The 21,265-nt window shown below is 34.3% G+C and overlaps 1 pseudogene across 1 annotated transcript; it reads left to right on the top strand.

Moving 5' to 3' along the window:
- Positions 1 to 1,946: 1,946 nt before the first annotated feature.
- LOC143229134 (hexokinase type 2-like) lies at positions 1,947 to 20,603 on the top strand (annotated as a pseudogene). Its single transcript, XR_013015680.1, has 10 exons — positions 1,947 to 1,973; positions 13,140 to 13,302; positions 15,576 to 15,715; positions 16,233 to 16,445; positions 17,112 to 17,211; positions 17,472 to 17,663; positions 17,996 to 18,151; positions 18,459 to 18,598; positions 18,946 to 19,082; positions 19,223 to 20,603. The product of XR_013015680.1 is annotated as a hexokinase type 2-like (transcript).
- Positions 20,604 to 21,265: the final 662 nt, after the last annotated feature.

Here is a 21,265-nt window from a genome sequence, read left to right as displayed (position 1 = left end):
TCACCACCTACCGCCAACTCTTGGGCTACTCTTTTACCAACGAATAGTGGAATTGATCTTCACATTATAACGCCCCCACGGCTGAAAGGGCGAGCATGTTTGGTGCGACTGGGATTCGAACTCGCGACCCTCAGATTACAAGTCGAACGAACGCCTTAACCCACCTGGCCATGCCGGGCCTGATGGTAGGCTTAGCGCTCTCTGTATATGTTGTGTGTGTGTGTATGTATTTTATATTTCATACTTCTGGTGAACCTTTGTCATAGAAACGATAGTTTGTATCCGATGCTACCATTAATTTTGTTCTATCATGGCGAAGGAGCGAGTGAACAACATATATATGAAAATGTATCAGGATATGTTTACTGCTATATCCTTACGTCAGCCAATATGAAAGACGAATATTACGAAAAAAAGGTACGGATTCGGTATGTCTGGGCCGAGCTCGGCCATATGTGTAACGTTCGGGAATGTGGATCCGATTTTCTGGGCTTCGTACTACATTATCGTTAAAAGAAAAATTGTGCCTGATGTTATCGACAAGTCTTACAAAGAAACTAGTAATTTAAAAATCGCACGAAAAGGCGTTTGTTGGGCTCTTACGTATAAAACGTAATTTTGTATAAAAGTTGTTCTTATAAATCATATTATTTACCATTTAATGTACTTTATGTACAAATAAAGCTTTCTAGTGTAAATGAAAATGAACTCGTTTGATGTTTGTTTTCAGTAATAAAAGTAATTGAGTTTGTTGCCATAGTTATTTCTTTGCGAGGTCTAAAACTAAGTAGTGTATTCATGATAAAAATCATGCTCAATGAACATATCTATGATAGGTTACCTTTGACAGAATTTAGTCTTGTTTATTTTGTTCACAGTAAAAGTTTAGCCAATTAAACCGGAGCTCAGCACGGATCAAATGTATCTTTTTGTCATGGGAGGGATTTGACTATTTTCTGTTCTCCCATAATTGTTTAGAGCGTCTACTGCTTAACTTCAAAAAATGTCCTAAAAAAGAAAAACGAGTTATATCCATTGTGGAACAGTTTGAAACTTAAAGTGACAGATCGTTACAACAGATAGTTAACACTAACTGTCAGGTGACTTATTTAACTTGTTTCATGTAAAGTTTAAGCAGACGACATCGTCAAATACCTTTTTTTAACTTTTGCTTATCCATCCCTGGTGTTAATTTTGCACACTTGGATTTTATCTCATTACTCAGTAGAAGCCATTTGTTCTCCTATTTTTCATCCAATGTGAATTAAGTAAATTATCAAACCTAGAATATCTTGCATAATCATCGTAGTTGGTTTTTATGACAATCATATTTTACTAGACTGTTCTTTTTTTATTTTGAACAATTAATTAACAAAAGCTAAAGTTGATTTTTATTTTTAATGCAAACTGTCAATAATCACTACAGATTACAGACTTCTTAAAAAAAAAACAGAATCTCCACTTCAATTGAAATACTTAAAACCAAAGTTTAAAGTGGAAAAAAATGTTACTTGTGACAAAACTAAACATAAATGATCGCTTCTTATGTGTCTCGACAAACTGCGAGTAATGGTTTTGTATTTTGAACGATTCTTCTGAATGAAACCATTTAACTGGAAAAGAATGACAAACTCGTCTTACTTTTTAAATTTAAATGCTCATTCAGCCTTTATAAATCCTACTACAAATCCTTGATGTATTGGTGTTTGTAATATATCTGTCTTACACCATGAAACTATTGGCAGTAACCTTTCGAAGGACGGAATAATTCAAAATATATAAGGTATAATTTACTGCAAGCTGGATAAGCCAGTTATATATTTGCTTCATCATTGCTTAAAATTGCGATCTGATGATGTCGCAACACAAATTTCACTTGCTGAAGTCTGCCTGCTCCATTATATTACGGGTCTTGAGGAACATAAAGCAAACCAACCTAAAGTATGATGAAGCAAAACGAAATGGATCCTGAGGTAAAGCAAGCTTTTACTACCATAGAATAGATAATAATATTGGATATGTTAGAATTAAAAAAATACATTGTATTATTAAAATATTTGTTTATTTATTACGTTCGCACAAAGCTGCTTGGTAGATATATACACTAACCAGTCCTAATTTAGAAGTGATAATCCAGTGAAAAAGCAGCTAGTCAACATCACTTACTCTCAACTCTTGGGCTGTTTATTAATAACGAATAATGGAATTGGCAACAACATTATAACGTCTCCATGACTGAAAGGGCGAACATGTTCAATGATAAGATTCGAATCCACAGATTGCGAGTCGAGCACCCTAACCACCATGTCATGCCGGGCTATTAAATAATGGAGTGTTAATTGAAAAGGCCTTTTATGCAAGCTTAAACGTTCCATTCACGAATTTGGGTAAACATTATGGTAATACTGGCATTTTGTTAACTGGATGGAGCCGTTATGCTTTATTTATTGATACTTCGAGTCTTATAAAAATGTTTCCTGGCTTTGTTATTTCGCGTGAAAGTAAAATACAATGCGCTGCACAACAAAGAAGGAACTTGTGTGGTGGGAAGTTCAGCATTGAAATGGGCCATGCCTTTCCGAAATGGCTTATGAAATTTAAAAACCTGAAGGGTATGATTATGCTGTAGATTGCCACATTACACTAACGCAGCTTTGCTGTACATTTTCTTTGAGAATAACATGATAACACAGACAGATGCTAGTGACAACAACATGGTAATGCAAATAGACTTATTTCGCCAAATTGTGTTTCTGCATTTGTTGAAAGTTCCAGTCCTTGGCTTAAAATAATTGTAAATGCCATAGCAGCAACAGCAGTGATGACAGAAACACATAAACTAGTACAATTCTGTTTCAAAGACTAAGTAGGATCTTTGATAGGAATACCTGAAGGGCTAGATCTAGCTTTGTAACTACTTCCCGTATAGCAGTATAAAGCGCAATATATGCAAAATAGTGGATGCATCACCAAGTACATAAAGTTTTCTTTATGTTTATAAATCGTTGCCTACCTACCTATTATTATTTCTATGAGTAGTTACTATTGCAGGATGGTGTGCAGTGCCGCTGCTCTGAGTCGTACAGACGTTGTATTTCTGTAATATATATATATATATCTGTGTTTATTCGGTCAATCTCAACCTATCTTTGTGGGATGATATTTTGGAACATTATTGATGTTATTGAGCATTTATTATCTTTAACATAAATTAACGTTGACTAAGTTCATAGATGGCGCCACGTTCAAACAAAAACAAATTTTCTATAACACACCAGTGGGGAGAGAGCACACAAACGTCTTAAATATTTCAGAGAGAAGTTAGAACTCTCAATGGCAGAATGCAATGAAACAAAATGGCCACCACTATTGCAGTAATACTTAAACTCAGATGTAGTTTATACTACACTCTACCATAATGCTGATATGAAGAGCTGTTTCTTGAGCTGTACTCACTTCCAACTTTGACCCATTACTTTATAACTTCATCCCGTAAGACACTTCTGCGGCCAATGACCTAATAACGTCACATAGTTAATAACATGAAATAGTCTGGAGGGACATTAAGAGCTGGGTGTTGAAAGCAGGTAAGAGAATGTACCCCTACTGCCCCTACTTTATCCTCTATCTCTTCATACAAAGTCATCCTGACAATCACACAGTGTTTTAAGTATATACATGGTGAGTTCATAAAGCTTAAACAAACCTTTGGGTGAGGTAATAATGAGTACTACAATAATATGTATGAAAGTTTGTTCGTTTGTAATTAAGCATAAAACTACACAGTGGGTTATGTGTGCTCTGCTCACCACGAGTATCGAAAACCGGTTTCTAGCGTTATAGGTCCGCAGGCATTCCGCTGTGCCACTGGGGGAGGTATGAAAGTTTTTTATGTTATTTATCATAGCATCCACCCCACATTTTTTAAAGTTCATAACAGAGACATAGGACCGGTAGCTCAGCTTTTTCAAGTGTAAATCCAGCACTGCATTACCTGGTACCTGCAACAATAAAGGACCTAGGACCCAATATAAGGAAGAAATGTGTAGCGATTTGTTGATATGGGGAGGGGGAGAAAATGCGGTGTTGAATTTTTCCAAAGAATTAGAAATAACAAGCTGACCAGTTGATTACTGGACTTTTGTATCGTGTTATAGATTGAATTAAAATAGGAAAAGCCATATTTAGCTACAAGTTAACTGAAAACTATAGTTAATTAAAAATAGCAAATAAACTGAAAATAGAGCATGCACGATCAACAGAATGAAAGTTGTAATAAAGTTAAACGTGGCTCACAAGGATGCGGAAATAGCTATAATCCATGTGACAGTCATAGAGCAGTCCTAAAGTGAAATACGATACAACTATTTCCTTTGCAGTAAGCACATTATTCTTTCCTGATGCTTTTTCATAATCTACGAAGGTGACTGTTTCCTAATACTCATTTCAACAGTCTAATCATATAGAAATCCAAATGTGTTGTACCCAGAAATTTGACTGGGTATTATTTCGTATGAAATAACCATTTCATTATCTATCTGCTTGAGGCATGTGACAGGTGAACGGGAAATATGACTGTAAGCCTTATCTTGGTGACCCCTTATTTTGCCATCCCCAATTATAGATGGAAATCGTTCTCAATTATGTTTTTTGTTGTTGCGTAGGGCATGTGGAGGCTTTTGCTAGTGATCTCTGTGTTCGTGGGTTCTCACTTTTCACAAGATCCTCCACGTTGCTTACCACAACTGGTGTACAACGTTTTGTACATATTTTTTTCTAGATGGTTATATTCCTTTGTTTTCAAATGTCAGCAAGTACAAATGACATCCTTTCTTGAAAATACGTATACGAGTCCACAGACTAAACACATTTTTATAATCTGGGTATATGAATAATTTACACTGGAAAAGGCTGTTATATACCCTTCCCAAATATAATTAATTTCGTTAGCGTCACATTACTATAAAAATGTAATTCTGATGTACATTTGTTGTTTTTTATATCGACTGTAATTGTTACATGAATTGCTTATTTGCACTTTCAAAGTGGCTGTAATATAACGCATCTAAACTCTGTATTCAAGTGCTAACAACTGTGACCCTCAGTTTAGTTCACTGTTCTGTGTTTTATTTATTTTCTGTAAACAATTTTCTCTTGACCCTAATGTTATATACTCAGTTTTTTAGCTGGACTTTTGAACATCTTCATTATACCTGAATACTGCAGAAGTAATCGCGTAAAACACTGTTCCAAAAAAAAAATAGTTAGTGCTGGGATCTTAGAAGATTGAAAATAATGCTATTGATAGATAAAGGCTTGTTTACATTAAAAATATTTTATTCTGAATTCTATACAAATCATCCATTAACCACTTGTTGCAAACATATGATTCAGCGTGATACATTATTGTATTTGAAAACCGATATTGAGTGTTACATATATAATTGTTTTTAACGATGTGGGACAACGAAATATTTGATCAGTCACTTTATCTGAATGGCTAGTTTTGTACAATAAAAACGGGCTTGTCTTTAAAATACTTTTTTTTGTATGTGTGTGTTTCCTTAAAACTGATGATAACGTTATGACGCTACTTTCCTAGTTGGCTTTTTCCCAAGAGTTCGCATGTATATAAATGTAATCCATGTAGACGTTCGATCGATATTTTCTTCGGGACAAATCACTGACATTGCTTATTGTCTCAGGAGGAAATTCACATTGCTTTTCTTGGTAGATTAATGAATGTGATGAAGGTAATCTGGACGGAGCGTCTTCGATATTCTATCGACTTTTTAGGGCAGAGATTTTCAGCATAATCTGTAAACTTGTTAGACATCCAGCCTACAGCAACCGACTTTTGGAATACTCCGTATTTCATTGTCATATTTATTTGTTGTGCTGTTCATGTTTATCCTTAAATGTACGTAGACCATTTATATCGGTGCTTCTACAGCTTACTACAAAATAATTCGTTACACTTGTGAATATGGGTTTGTTTATGTAGTAGTAAATAGTACCTATATATTACCTAAATGTTAAGAAAAGCAGTTGGACATGTATAAGGATAGCAAAAGACAACCAATTTTCAATATAATATTAGCATGTTTTCATTATATACTATGTGCTTAAGATTTTTTAATTTAACCTAGTTAGGTCCACGAACATGCACCAAACGTTTTGATATTTAAGAAACGGTGCGTGACCTATATGCAGACATTTTTCTACAGAAATTATGCATAACTGTCTGTTTCGGGCAAACGACTGAAAAGCATACAAATCAAAAACTGTTGATGATTCAGCACTTCTTCGCTACTTTATTCTGCTCTTCAAAAAGAACTTTTGTAAGAAGGAAGTGAAGGCTATATGTAGGAGAAATCACGTCATTTTAGCAAACCAAATTACTCATTACCTCTACCTTTGCAGCAGAAACAAGATATTTTTAGGTGTTCGTACACTATTTACAGCAATCAAACATTCATACATATCTAATAACTTTGTGAAATATATGTTGTTTTGTGCTCTATATTCAATGTTTTAATTTATGTGTTCACTGGAGTACTTGATGCTTTACTAGAGTAGAGGGTGAATTAACTCGTGTAAATCAGCGTTCTCTATCACATCACAATCGATTTGCAAGAGTCTGAATAACCCTTGTAGGAAAAACAAACAAAAAACGCGTCAACTGCTTTTTGTAACAGGTAAATAATGAGAATCTGAGAACTGTACGTTTTGTCCAATCACAATATCCTATTTCCATTTCGGCTTTATCGTTAATTTTAGACCATTCTATGTAGTTTTAGTTTGTAGAAAAACAAAATTAAGGTTAGTTTCAAAGATAAGTAAACAAACGCTATAAAATATATATTAGACAACAAAAATACTTTTATAGTCTTACCAACACCATATTTTTTCTTTCTTAATCGGGATTTTGATCTTTAAATATCAGGGAGGTTCATATTCAATACAGCCTCTTTCGTCAGAACTGTAGTTTTTGGTCAGATGAATGTGTATTTTGATACAAAATGAGGGTTGGAGTAAACCATGCTTGCTCCGACCGCTATCGTGGCAATGTCTATTTAGGTATATGTAGTAGCATTCTTATGTTGTGCATATTTTTAGGAACATTTATTTTTATATAATATTATTAACAGTATTCGTCTATATTATTTAACACTCCTACGAAAAGTGGGGCCTAATAGGCCCCAGAGCAACTTGAGAGGTTATTAATATTAGGCTAATAATTTTGTATTTAAATGAAATTGCCATTTGATTTCATTTCATTAATTTCCTACTTTTCGTAGGAGTATTAATTGTGGTTGTGGTTAATCCCCAAAGTTTGCGTCTTTTAGAAGCAAATTGCTCACTTACATAATGAATAGAATGGGCTAACTATCTCTCCTTGAGGGACTCTAACCTCTGGAGTAAAAATGTCCGAAAAGATTCCCCTAGCATTTATTTTACAACTTTTATTTTAGGAAAAAGTTAGATAGTCAGAGAATAATTCTTCGTGGTAGTTCAATTTTTGTCATACGGAACCAAAGACCATTGTACCATGCAATGTCGAATGCTTTCTCGACATCGAGAAAACTTGCGAAAATGCATTCATTTTTAGTAAAATTATCTGTAATTGTTTCTGTTAATCTGACCAAGTGGTCACTTGTCTGTATAAATTTTCTAAACCATTTTAGAATTCTGGCAATTTTGATGTTGCGTCTAGATAATTTAAAAGACTGTTCTTAATTATTCTTTCAATATTTTTTAGTATAATTACATTAAAATAGTATAAATAAAAGCTTTTGATTGTCAATTGGTGAACTTAACATACTTTAACATCTGACGCAGACCGAAGGACCAAACAAAAACAAGAGGTAAGTGGCAGGATTTTAACAGAAGAGTTAAAAGAATGATATTTAATACATATTTAAAGAATTAACAACAAAAGTTAATCTGACTGAAGAAAACTTAACGAAACTATTGGAGATATAAGGAAAAGTTACAAAAGCAAAATTGAAGAAGTACAAAAAGATTGTAATGATAAAACTAAAGAAATATAGAAAGATTGTACTAACAAAATTGAAGTACCAAAAAATGATTAACAACTAGAGACAAAAAGGAAGAACAATGAGAAGCTATAACATTTGCAAAATAATCAGTAAGCCTGAATATCAAACAAGACACTCTTTGTGTGTTTGTTCAAGAATTCCAATCTGAAATATTAACTGCTACAAAATGTGAAGTAGAAGAGATTATTTAGTTTGTTTGTTTTTTAATTTCGCACAAAGCTATTCGAGGGCTATCTGTGCTAGCCGTCCCTAATTTAGTAGTGTAAGACTAGAGGGAAGGCAGCTAGTCATCACCACCCACCACCAATTCTTGAGCTACTCTTTTATCAACGAATAGTGGGATTGACCGTCACATTATAACGTCCCCACGGCTGAAAGGGCGAGCATGTTTGGCGCAACGGAGATGCGACCCCCAGATTACGAGTCACACGCCTTAACACGCTTGGCTATGTCGGGCCCAGATTATTTAGTCTACATCTGTTACATCTACTGCTATTTCACCTGTTGCTATAGGACCTTCAAGTAATACTCCATCCATAACATTACGAAACCAAGTTATAGTATTTAACTGGCTAGTTCAATAACATTTCATCTGGAAACCAATGGATGATGATGGAAGGGTTCCATGACAAGCATATCAGTCTCAGTTCAAAATAATTTGTAGAGTGAATAGGTGGAATAGTGAACAAGTTTTCGTCTTTTTGCTTATTTAAAAGGGCCATATTTAATAATATTAAGCAATTTTCCAGCTGAAAACTGTAACAACTATTAAGTGTGGGTATCTGCTTTAAATAACAGGTTTAAAGTAATACTCCAAAGGAAGTATACAATGCAAAATTCCAGAGTAAGGTACAGAAGAAAGAAGAGATATCGGCCAAATTTGTAAAGGCTTTATCACTTATCCTACTTAGATACTTCAAGCAAAATGATGAATTAATTGGCATGTGGTCAATTTAAAGATGCTATAACAGACAAACATGAAAATAAAGTTGCAGTAAAGTTGGTAAAGGAAGTTTTTTAGTTGGCTATAGATCTTGAATCATGTAAACATCACATATAAATATTTAGAAGCAATATCTAAAAATTATGGGATCATCAGATTCAGTAGTACTGAAACACCAACTCCTCTTTCACCTGATAATAGTCTGAAAGAACTGAAACTAACTGTTAGATAACTAGTCACATAAAGTAGATGAAATAAACCAAAATATATAAGGTGTTTCAAGAGTAATTTAAAATAACTTGTTGCCCAACCTGCAAAAAAATGTATGAAATAAAAACTTCTTCAAAGATACCAGAAGAAGAATACTGTTATAGATGTGGAAAACCTGGCCACTGCAGACAATACTGTAGGGAATTATTTGAAGATACTCTATCTACCCCTAATGATATGAATATTTTATTATTTGAGGAAACTGTCCCCGAGTTTGTTGTTTTTGTTTGTTGGTGGAAAACCCTACAAAATGCTGTGTTACATTGGTTTTACAGCTATAACAGCTTACTATAAATCTGGTAATGAAACATGGGTAATTGTCTCCAATAGTGCTGATAGAAGACAGATTGATGTAAACAGCAAGTTGACATGAAGTACTAGTAAGAGGAAAGTTGGAAGCTGTTGTGTTGCAGGAAGCTTCTTTACACCTTATAATGTGTGAGTAATTGACATCAAGAAAGAGTACATAGTTGAAACTGACTTCATTTAGAAACATGGATATGATTTGAGGCTAGCTTCAAAAAGCTTCATAGTCTATGAAGGAAATCCTTGTGTATTACATCAGAATTACTTCACCAGAAGTTGAAATTCTATTGACAAGAGGGAAGGTGGTCCTATTGCTGTCAACAGATGAAATACTCATACCACAAGATATTGAATACTATGACATATTCTGAGGAACCAATGGTTGTATATATGACTTTACCCGGGAAAGACTTAAATCAGTTTGTGATAAAATGAAATGTCACTAACATGTTAAAGCTATAAGACTAGATTTTATCGAGGTTACATGAAATGGCTAGACACTCTTTTTTTTTTATGCGTATGTATATAATACAAACATTGTATTATTTCGTCATTTATATATTTAATGTTTTCATTTAAGCTTGTATTACACATATAAAAATGAAGTAAATATTTAGAATTAGAAATTACATATGGCAGCTGTCATTGTTTTATATAAACTGTTCAAAACAATTAAAGGAACAAGTACGTTTTTTATATAATTTATCTCAGTGCTCCAAATGTGATAATATTTTTATTTTTTTAGGTAATTTGCCTCATTTCAGTTCCATCTGTATCCATTTTTTAATGTGTGATGAACGGTAAAACATGGAGAAATAACATTTTTAAAAATGACAAATATCACCAAAACTGATATCCCATATGAAACAATACTTTAAACACAGTACATGCGTTTATTCAAGAAATGTTTGAAACATTCAATACCTAATTTGACCTCCATGGGCGGTGACACACTCCAGGCACCGATTTGGCACACTCCGAATCAGTCTTTCGATGTTATCTTGGGGTGTGGCAGCCCACTTCTCTACTAGAGCTTGTCAGAGTTCCTGTACATTTTGAGGAGGGTACTGGCCTTCACTAACACGGCTCCACAACATCTCCCAACAAGGTTCAATCGGATTTAAATCTGAAGATCTGGCGGGCCACTCAAAAATCTATTCCTTCCTTGTCAAGGAAGTCCATACACAGTCTGGCGACGTGGATTCGCGCGTTAACCTGCATAAAAATGAACCCATCGCCGACAGCACCGGCAGAAGGCCTCACAATTGGTTCCAGAATTTCATCTCTATACCGTCGTGCGTTCAGAGCACCCCTGTCGAGTGCGAGTAAGTCCGTGCAGCCACCCAAGCGTATGCCTGCCCAGACTATTACAGAACCTCCTCCATAAGCGTCGGCTTGCACAATGTTACAGGTGGAAAATCGCTCTCCTTGGCTTCTTCACATTCTCGCACGTCTATCATCACGAGACACAGTGAATCTGCTCTCCTCTGTCTATAGCACGGTCCATTGACGACGTTCCTAGTCCAAGTGCTGACAAGCAAACTCCAACTTGGCTGTACAGTGTCGCGCTGTCAGAATTATATCTCTTGTAGGCCGTCTTGCTCTAAGGCGTCCTTTGTGCAGACGATTGCGAACTGTTTGGGTCGACGTATGGGTTCCAGTGGAATGCTGAAGGTCATTTTACAGTGACCGAATCGTGCCTAACCTGTCTCGCAGAGCGGTAGTCACGATGTAGCGGTCCTCTCTGGCTGTTGTGCAGCGATGGCGGCCTTGACCTGGTCTCCTGCCATGAGAGTTCATCTCCTGGTAGCGTCGTCAAAGTCGATGATGACTGTTGGAGACACACCGACGCGCTGGGCCACCCAACTTTGAATCTGGCCATCCTCCAGCATCTGGACCGCCCTGGCCACCTCGTTCTCTGTTAGATGGCGCCTGGCTGCTTGGGTACAAAAGATAATGTTGGTGTTTGTTTCGAGAATTAATGAGGAATGCATAGTTTCACGTAACAGCCTTATATAGGGTACCTTGAGTTGTATTCTATTTGAGTGAGGTGAGTTTCGTTTGAGTTGCTGCAAACTTAATTCGCAAGCTTAAAAATACACTTGTAGACGAACGGATATGTTTTCTTATATAAATTTACTTATGACAAAAATATACTGAAATATGTACTTGTTCGTTTAATTTTTTTGAGTAGTATAGGTCTTTGCAGCTGAGCCGCAATGCATAATTTGAAACATTTATGTAGTTTGAAACACTCGTGATAAAATCCTTCGTTTGTGGATAATGTCTCTATTTTATTTTATTCAAAACGTTAAATCATATAAGTATACATTTTTTCATCATTATTATCAGTGTTACTAATTACTTGATATGCATTACATCTTAGAGAATTTTTCGCGCAATTCTTATTTTTGAAATAGCAACAATTTAGTCATCTTTTAGAACAACACAATCAAGAAAGTATTTGATACAGATACAATTTAGATTACGTTTAAAAAAGTACAAAATGTTGTTTGGTGTAAAGGTTCTGAAGACACCTGTAGCATATTAAGTAAAGTTGTAAACATTTCCAAGCCCACTTTTTTTTAACTGGGGAGGGAAGGTTGTCAAGTATGGTTTGTTAATATAAAAAATAAACATATACCAGGTAAGTCAATCAGCTTCACAGTTACAAACTAGCAAACAAAATATCTCATTCCTAATTATAAAAAACATTAACAAAGAAACGGGAAATGAAGGCAAAACAGCATTACATATGTACCAACAGGTAGATACCTCTACTCTCTGTTTCAGTAAGAAAATTCAGTAAACCCAGAGTTCGCTTTAAAACTGGAGTGTGTGCACTTTAATTTGTCAGTTTAGTTAGTGCTGATTTTTCTCGAGTGTTGGAAGTACCGACTTAGCGAATAATTAAATATTGTAGTAATAACTGTGTGTTCAAAACATGTTAACCTGTGTAGACCTCCCTCCAATGAGATTTTTTAAGAGAAAGTTTCATAAGAGAAAATACAGAATTAGAAATGCGAAGGTACACTTACGTTTGCTATTGTGGACGCTTTGTATGACTTTATTATATAATAGTTTAAAACAAAAACAATTGCTCAATTATTTTATACGAAATACACACCTCTGGTTGAATGTGTCCATATGTTCTTTAATTTCATTGTTTCACATCATAAAATGCACTAATTTAGGGATTTTATGACTTGGAACATTTTCTAAATTTCGCTAGTGAATCTTTATGTAATTTTTACAGAATCATGTCATATTAGTGTAGTTCATTTGTAATTGTTTCATTCAGTAAATATAGGTTAATTATAATCAAAATAATTGGCATATCTTGCATTCTTTAGTAGTACTTAAATATTTAACGTGTGACAGTATTGTACCATAGCAGTACGTTTACTTTAAACAAATGGAATCGTGAAGAAAGAAAAGAAGTGCTTCAGTACCTCGGAAATAGAAATTGAAATTCATTTTAAAGAACATGATGAATGTTTGTTACTAACATAACTAGTTTGTGTAATGGGTATAAATAAAATATTGTATTTTTCCAGATCGAATCTCACACCCGTGACTTCGTGTTGACTAATGACCAGCTAGAAAAAGTCTCCTCTCTCCTACTTCACGAATTTAACTGTGGTTTGGCGAAAGAAACTCACCCTTTGTCGACTGTAAAAATGTTTCCTACTTACGTACGGGATGTCCCAAATGGTTCCGGTAACTTGGATATTTTTCTATTTAAAAGAAATCTATTTGTAGATGTATTGAGATGCATTCATGTATTCATGGACGTATTCATGAGATGCACGTTATTTAGCCAACAACTTGCACTCGTTTTAGTTGGCCCGGGAAAACATGAATTATTAGCCCCGTGAGAAGGTAGTTTTACTAAGTTTCTATTCTACCTCCTGAGAAAGGTAGCGGTTCTAATATTTGGTGTCCCTTCTCTGCTGGGACAGCATTAAGTCTTTTGGATTTATTACACTAAATTCAAGGGTTCGATTCCTCTCGGTGGACAAAACAAATGGCCTGTTGTGGTTTTGCTATAAGAAAGCACGCACACTAATATTTGGACGAAATAACTTGGTTGTTATTTAGGCAAATTTGAAAAAGCCTCCCGCCTTCATAACGTATTTAAATCTAGGTACATGATTCTCCACGGTTGCTATTGAAAGCTTGCACTATATCCTGTTTTTATTTCTCAAACACCTGGAATTTTGTTTAAAATAGTACAATCCACTGCTTTGCCGTAATAACGTTACTAGCAGGTGCAATAGATGTACGTACATTCGCTGCCCCCTGCTTGTCTAGGCGTCAAAAGAATTTCCAATATGATATAGTGTGCTTGCCATAATTGTTTCCAGATGTTCACGATAACCATTTCCCTGCAATCAGTAACTTTGTGTATGTAGTGTGGGAGTGGGCAACATACAATGAGAGAAGGTACAGTAGGAAAAACCCCAAGATATGGGGAAAACAATAGAAGAAATGTTCAAGAATGTTAAAACGCACGTCTACACCAAAACTTTACTTCCAACCGGATTGTGCTCTAAACGTTCCAAGTATAATACATTTAGTTATACTAGGAGAGAAGGTGTGTTTCTTGACGTAAATGTACTCGAGTGATTAAGTAAACTCGGTTTTTTAAAATCTAGTTTGCGCAGATTATGACAAGCATTTCAATCTGATTCGACTTCAGACTCGCGTAGTAACAAGGCGACGTGGTTCTAACCTCATACATCTCCTACGTAATCACTCGTGTACATTTACTTTAGAAAACGCACCTTCACTCATTGTATACTAGACTTGTACTTGCAACGGCTTATGCCCAAAACGTTGCACGTAATAAGCTTTGGTATAGACGAGTTTTTAACATTTTTGAATATTTCTTCTATTCTTTCTCCAAGTCTTTCGATCTTCTCTACCGTGTGTTTTTTCTCTTTGTGTAAAAGTTGGGCTGTGTTTGCAACATACCAAATAATTTCTGTTTATAACCACACTAAAAACTTTACCCACTTCTGAAATATAAACTTGGATATTGCAGGTTTCAGATACAGTTGTACGTATTATCATTGTAATATGCCCCCGAGGGTTCGTAAGTATTCTGGAAATTCCTATTTTCAGAAATGGGAAATTCTTTGAATTAGTTTCGTCAAGGACTAATGGCAAATTCCTTAGAACTAATATTTTTAACCACAAGTCAAACTATCAAATATACTATTCAGAACTGTATAAACACTCAATAGTACCGTTATTAATAATAGTAGTATAAAACTATGATGGTGAGCACACCCATACAAACTGATACCCCTGTAAATAACATTGCATTGTACAGTCTATTCCATTGTTGATCTTGAGTGTTCAGATGATATCTATCAATATTATAACATAATGTTTAAATATTAACTTTAGAATTATAATGGTGTAAGAAAAGGCACTAACAATTTAACTTTTATAAATAGTTTAGTTGTGTTGAACGTAATACATATTTCCCAATAAGACAGACCAGTAAGTGGTGAAACTGCCTTTCATGAATAGACATGTAAACTGGGAAGAGGCATGACTAGATGGCTAAACGATTAACGGTTCGGGGCCCATAGTCTCTAAAATGTTTGGTATTTCAGTATGACATAGATCGTGGTTTTCTGTCTTGATTTTTCGAGACGCCACCAGGGAAATATAGGCATCGTCAAATAAAATTGACGCATTATTCTCGTGTGTCAGTACCTAGCGGCTTTCCTGGCGGTGGAAAGTATCATTATTTTATTATTCATGCTGGTCACATACGTGTTGCGTATATTGTCTTTTGGTGTTAATTGATAGTAATGTGTCATTTAAGCTTGAACAAAAAGTAAAGTTAACGTGGCTACCAGTGTTTGATTGGTAAACTTTCGGTTTTGAGCATTTTAATTGTTTAGAAAAACTGTTTATAGTAAAAAATATGATCTAGTATCGGATAAAGTTATTAATAAGTTTTGTTGTTTTATTAGAACAAGGCAAGTTTCTTGCTCTGGATCTCGGCGGAACCAACTTCAGGGTGTTATTAATAGACCTGGATGGAGATAAGTTTCAAATGGAAAATGTTATTTATCCTATCCCGCAGAGGATTATGCTGGGCACTGGCGAAGAAGTAACTTATTTTACTTGCTGATAATAAAATCCCTTTTCTTTTTCTTATACTTCACTTTAAGACATCTTAAACTCTATAGAAAATGTGAACACTATCTCGAGATTAAAAATCTCAATAATAATGAGACGGGTAAATAAAAGTGGATCGAAAGCTTTTCGCTCTCTTCTCAAGCTGGTAAATGTTTGATAAACTGACTACTTAACTATTCAAATACGTTAGATTCTAATAGCACCGAGTTTATATATTCTTGCTTATTTGAAATGTCTGTAAAACATTAAGATTAACCCGTACGCAACCTTTTGAATGTAAAGTCTTTCAGTTTAATACATTTTCATTTGTTTATATAATTTCTCTTGCTTGCTTCTTTTTACGTTGCATATTTTAGTGTAGTAACTCTTAAAAAAAAAAAAATGGTATACATGTCTCATGTACACTGCACCTAATATTTGGTTATATAACAATATCCCATTGTATCTACAAGTCTAAACATTTGACTCTTCCTCCTCTAACTTTGCAGCTGTTTAATCACATTGCCGACTGCTTGGCCAACTTCATGGAGAAGAATGAAATGACGGATAAGAAGCTTCCCCTTGGATTCACGTTTAGTTTTCCTTGTAAACAAGAAGGTTTGACAAAAGCTCGATTGGTCACCTGGACGAAAGGATTTAAGTGTGCTGGTGTGGAAGGCAAAGATGTCGTTCAGCTCTTACGGGAAGCAGTTTTACGAAAGGTAGATAAGACGTAGTTTCTATCTCGACATGAAACTTTTGGCGCCCCACCCCACCCTTTATAGAAATTTCATGTAACCAGTAATTATGCTGTCAGCAGTTAACTTTTTAATTGATTATTAGCATGAATTTATGCAAGTCCTTTGTTGTGGATGTTTAGTTCAATTATTTTTGTATAACTTCTGAGAGTGTAAAAGTGGGAAAAGTTAATTATGTGAACCTTACTATATACTGTATTCAGTGCTGACGAGATCCTTCGCCAATACCAGGACTCATCTGGACACGTAATATGACGTAGAAGTGTCGCTATTTACATTATCAAACTTCATGAATGCTAACTGTCCTAGTGTGAACTGCATTTAACCTGTATCAATACTGGATCATTTACAAATCGGAATTGGGGTAAAATTTTATAAATTGGGTGAACATAAATTCCATATTTTCTATCTAATGTCACTTAGGTTCAGTCTTATATTCTGTCCCTTTCGATACAAATAGCCCATTCGATGAAAGATTTTTTTGAAGAATCATCTTTTTGCCTACGGTCTTAATACAACAAATAAGTGATAATAAACAATCTTAATTAAGCTCAAAGCCTTAATTTTTGTTTTAGACGAAACCGAAGTTATTATTTTACTGTAAGTATTTATTTAATCGTTATTTTGCAGAAAATTAACATCGACGTAGTAGCTGTAGTGAACGATACAACAGGCACCCTTATGTCGTGTGCTCATAAAAATAGAGAATGTCGAGTGGGTGTTATAGTGGGTAAGTCCCTATCTTTTAACACATTTTATCTACATCTGTTTTAATACAGATATTGCTTCACCAGTTGTTTTTTTACGCATGCATTTCTGTATACTCTTATTTGGAGAAGAGAAATTTATAATTAACACAACTTATAGTTGAATCAATTTTGATACAAATGAATTTTTATCCAATTATGAATTCTTGACAAAAAACTTTTTCGACTGTTACGCAGCTTTGTTTCCAGTGCAGTTAAATATCAGTTTTTACTTACCTTGCAGGTACAGGCACTAATGCTTGTTACATGGAAAACTGGAAAATGTTGAGTTATGGGACAGTGATCGGGAAGAACCAAAACAGGTTATCATCAACACTGAATGGGGCGCTTTTGGTGACAACGGATGTCTAGATTTTTTGCGCACGCGCTATGACAGAGAAATTGATGAAAACTCGTTAAATACTGGGAAACAACTGTAAGATCACAATTATCACTATTACTACAGTGCGGTATGTTTCTGTAGTGCTTAATTATATTAATTAGCCTCGTGATTAGTTCTCCAAATGGTTTCATTGAAAAACAAGTCGTAAAAAGATAAACATTGCGGTCATACCCCTTTAGTTCTAAACTTGGACCCATAGATATTAATACTTTCTCACGTTGTATTTTAACTCTTAAACAGCATTGAAACTTTTAAGAACGCTTAAATTTACAGTAAAATATTAATTAATACAAATATTATTGTTTAACAAAACTAAACTAAGAGTTATTTACTACTAAACGTTACTTTGAACTAAAAATTTTCAGTTTTGAGAAGATGATATCTGGTATGTACATGGGAGAATTGGTTCGTCGGGTGTTAATTCATATGGTAGAAGAAGGCCTGTTGTTTAGTGGCAAATGTTCTGAAAAACTCAAAGAACCTTACACATTTAAAACCAAATATGTGTCCATGATTGAAAGGTAAGGAGATATTCTGTTACTGGTACTCTTAGTTGATCCTTGTTCGTTTATAGTATTGTTTTACTGTTGTGTTCGAAATATTGCGAACTTGGCATATTTTTTAGTTTGCTCCAAACAACCATCTGTGTATTGGTGTAAGAAGACTTACCCTAGATAACCCCGCACGCATTGTAACAAAGTGTTGAACTTATCGGTTGATTCATATTATCAAAATATTAAACAAAACCTCTATTTGACGTATTAACGTGTATCGTTATCTCTTGTTCATGTGTTACTCCTCGTTTAATGTATATATCTATATCCCCAGTGATGGTAAACAGGCCTACGACAATACCCGCAGAGTGTTAGCTGAGTTGGGGATTTTTAACATCGCACCAGAGGACCTGGAAAATGTGAAACTCGTGTGTGTTAGGATCTCTACTAGAGCAGCTTTCCTTGTTTCTGCAGGTTAACTTCTCAACTTATTTCATCAAAATACTTCTAAAACTTGTCACTTAATTAGGTATTCAGATAGAACTAGTAGTTAAATATATTATCGACTTTAATTGGGCAATTTAAAAATGTGTATCAAACCTTTTTGAATAATGTAGAATATATTTTTATTTTTATGTATAAGTTTGGTAGTGTATTGCAAAGACTTTCTAAAGTGAAATAAAATTTAAATTGTAAGTTTTTTCAATGAATTTTCTTGATCTTTAATAACATAACTAAATGTAACTATTTCAGTCGCGAAATTTAAATTGACTTTGTTGTTCGCGACCTCAAATAGTTGCTTTTATATTTCCCGTTAACAGCTATATCGTGTATTTTGAATCGAATCAAACGCCCACACACAACAGTAGGTGTCGATGGTTCTGTGTATAGATATCACCCTCATTTTCATGATCTGATGGAGAAAAAGATTTCTGAACTTACAGTGGCTGATTGTAAGGTAAGCGATGTAATGTTTATGTTTACCGACTATATGAATTCAGTTAATTTTCGTTGAAAGTTGAATATTAGTTCCCTTTTATTTGGACTTCTATAACAAAAACTAAGTATTTACCTGCATTGTCTCAAAACTTTTTCCAGTTCGATCTAATGTTATCTGAAGATGGAAGTGGACGTGGTGCTGCTCTAGTGGCAGCTGTTGCAGTAAGAGACAACCAGTAGAAGAGATATTTTAATGTGTACAGATCAGTAAATTGTAAATATTATAGTACAGAGTTCTCCTTGTCATGTTCAAAAATATTATATTGGCTTTACTGGGGAAAATTAATTAATTCTTGGTTGTTACGTTGTAGACTTCTACGCTGTTTTAAATGGCAAGGTTTCTCTTTCGAAACGGCCAGAACGTTTTCACACATTTGTAAGAGAATCAGTAACAGCACACTTTGGAAACTGTTGTAAAACGTTGGTACAAGTTTTTGTTTCCTTAAAAATAAAAAAATGTTTATTTTCTTAGAGGAGTGTTTAGGAATTCACCACATACTTGAATTGTTTTCACTTGTTCTTATGTTGGAGTGTTTTACTTGTAATATTTAGATTTGTTTATAACATGATTTAATCAAGACTTTTAGGAGCGCATGCTTTTCACTGACTTTGTTTAACTGTTTATTCTGAAGTTATTCAAGTTTTTATGTATATATTATAAACTTTACGATTATTTGAAATTTTGTTACGTAATTTTAATGCATAAAATGTGATTCCACAAGTCTCCCTCCCCCGCCCCAAAAATGGCCTTAAAGTATTCAAACTATTAAATTGAGGTCGTGTTTCTGTTAACAAACATTGTAATTCATCTTACAGTACTGGTACTTTTCGTTTTTAATGATTTACGTAAGAACACCTACAACAGTTAATATTCGGACAGAATTCTATAGATTTTAACAAAGTTAAGTCTTAGCTACGCAGAAGCTAATGAACTGCAAGAATCATTTTATTGATATGTTCTCAAATAAATATAAGGATAGGATGACTCTTCCGTGCCCTGAATTAACAAAATAGTCCTCTGTTATATAACAAGAAAAGTACTGCATTTTAGTCTTAAAAAAAGTCGAAAGTTGGAAACAATTTGGTTGTAATTCCTTGGTTATCTACTTGGGTAAATGCATCCACCACAAACTATTAAGACTTTGCTTCATAACGTTGTTTAGCTATAGGAATGTAGTTCAGTTTTCTTTATGGTAAAATTGTAAGTGATGTAAATTATCTGCAGCTACGAATATTTTGCATACACATTTATATGGTGTGAAAAATCTGAGAAACCTCATTATAAAGTCGTATGTGTACAATGGTTCAAGTGCTTAATCTATCGAAGTTAAACCTAGGATATCTGTAATCAATATACCTGTAGAAAATGCAGATCAATTTATTTTTTTAATTATGATTTATCCAAACCGTGTTATACCGGGTATGTGTTAAACTGATGTATAAGGTTAACTGTGGAAAATAAAACACTTTGAGAAACGAATGTTTGTTACTTTCATTGTTTTGTGTAGTTTAAGTTTTACAACACGTACTGGTTAGGTGCTAAGGGACTGTCTAGCCAGTATGATTAATCTAACTTATCAACAAAAGATATATCTTTAATATCAATTTAAGTTTTCCTTGTTTTAAAAAATAAATCTGTAAAGGTGTCAGACGTCTGACAATTGTGTTCAGATTAACGTATTCAAAGTATGTTTTCTAAACTAAAACAATCAATCTGAGAACAAAACGTCTAAGTGTAGTTCCTAACTACTTTTGCCCTCCATAAACAAAGTTGGCGCAAGAAGGAAACTTAAACATAGATTTAAGTTTTCATTATATAGATGAGTTGGTTGAGTGAATATTGATTTCAGGTTATGAAGCCATTTGTTATAGAACCGGCAAATAGAATTTCGAAGTGCTCTGAAACAAAAATAGTCGAACTATGTAACAAACCTTTTATAGAAGTGATGGACTTCAAGTCGTAACAAACTCAAGCTACAGAAAGCGATAATCGTTTGCTTTTACCTTTTGTGTATCCGTAGTAATAGCAGCCGAAAACTATTCAATTTGCTCTAAGATATTGCTGCTACAGATAGTAAATGGACATGCTGACTTTTTGCAGTAGAAATGTAGGTATTTTAAATATAAAGGAATATCACAATA

This window comes from Tachypleus tridentatus, chromosome 10 (genome assembly GCF_004210375.1).
Source record: "Tachypleus tridentatus isolate NWPU-2018 chromosome 10, ASM421037v1, whole genome shotgun sequence".
In the NCBI taxonomy this organism is placed as follows: domain Eukaryota; kingdom Metazoa; phylum Arthropoda; class Merostomata; order Xiphosura; family Limulidae; genus Tachypleus; species Tachypleus tridentatus.
Note: the sequence above shows the minus strand (reverse complement) of the source record. Positions and strands in the feature narration are given on the sequence as shown.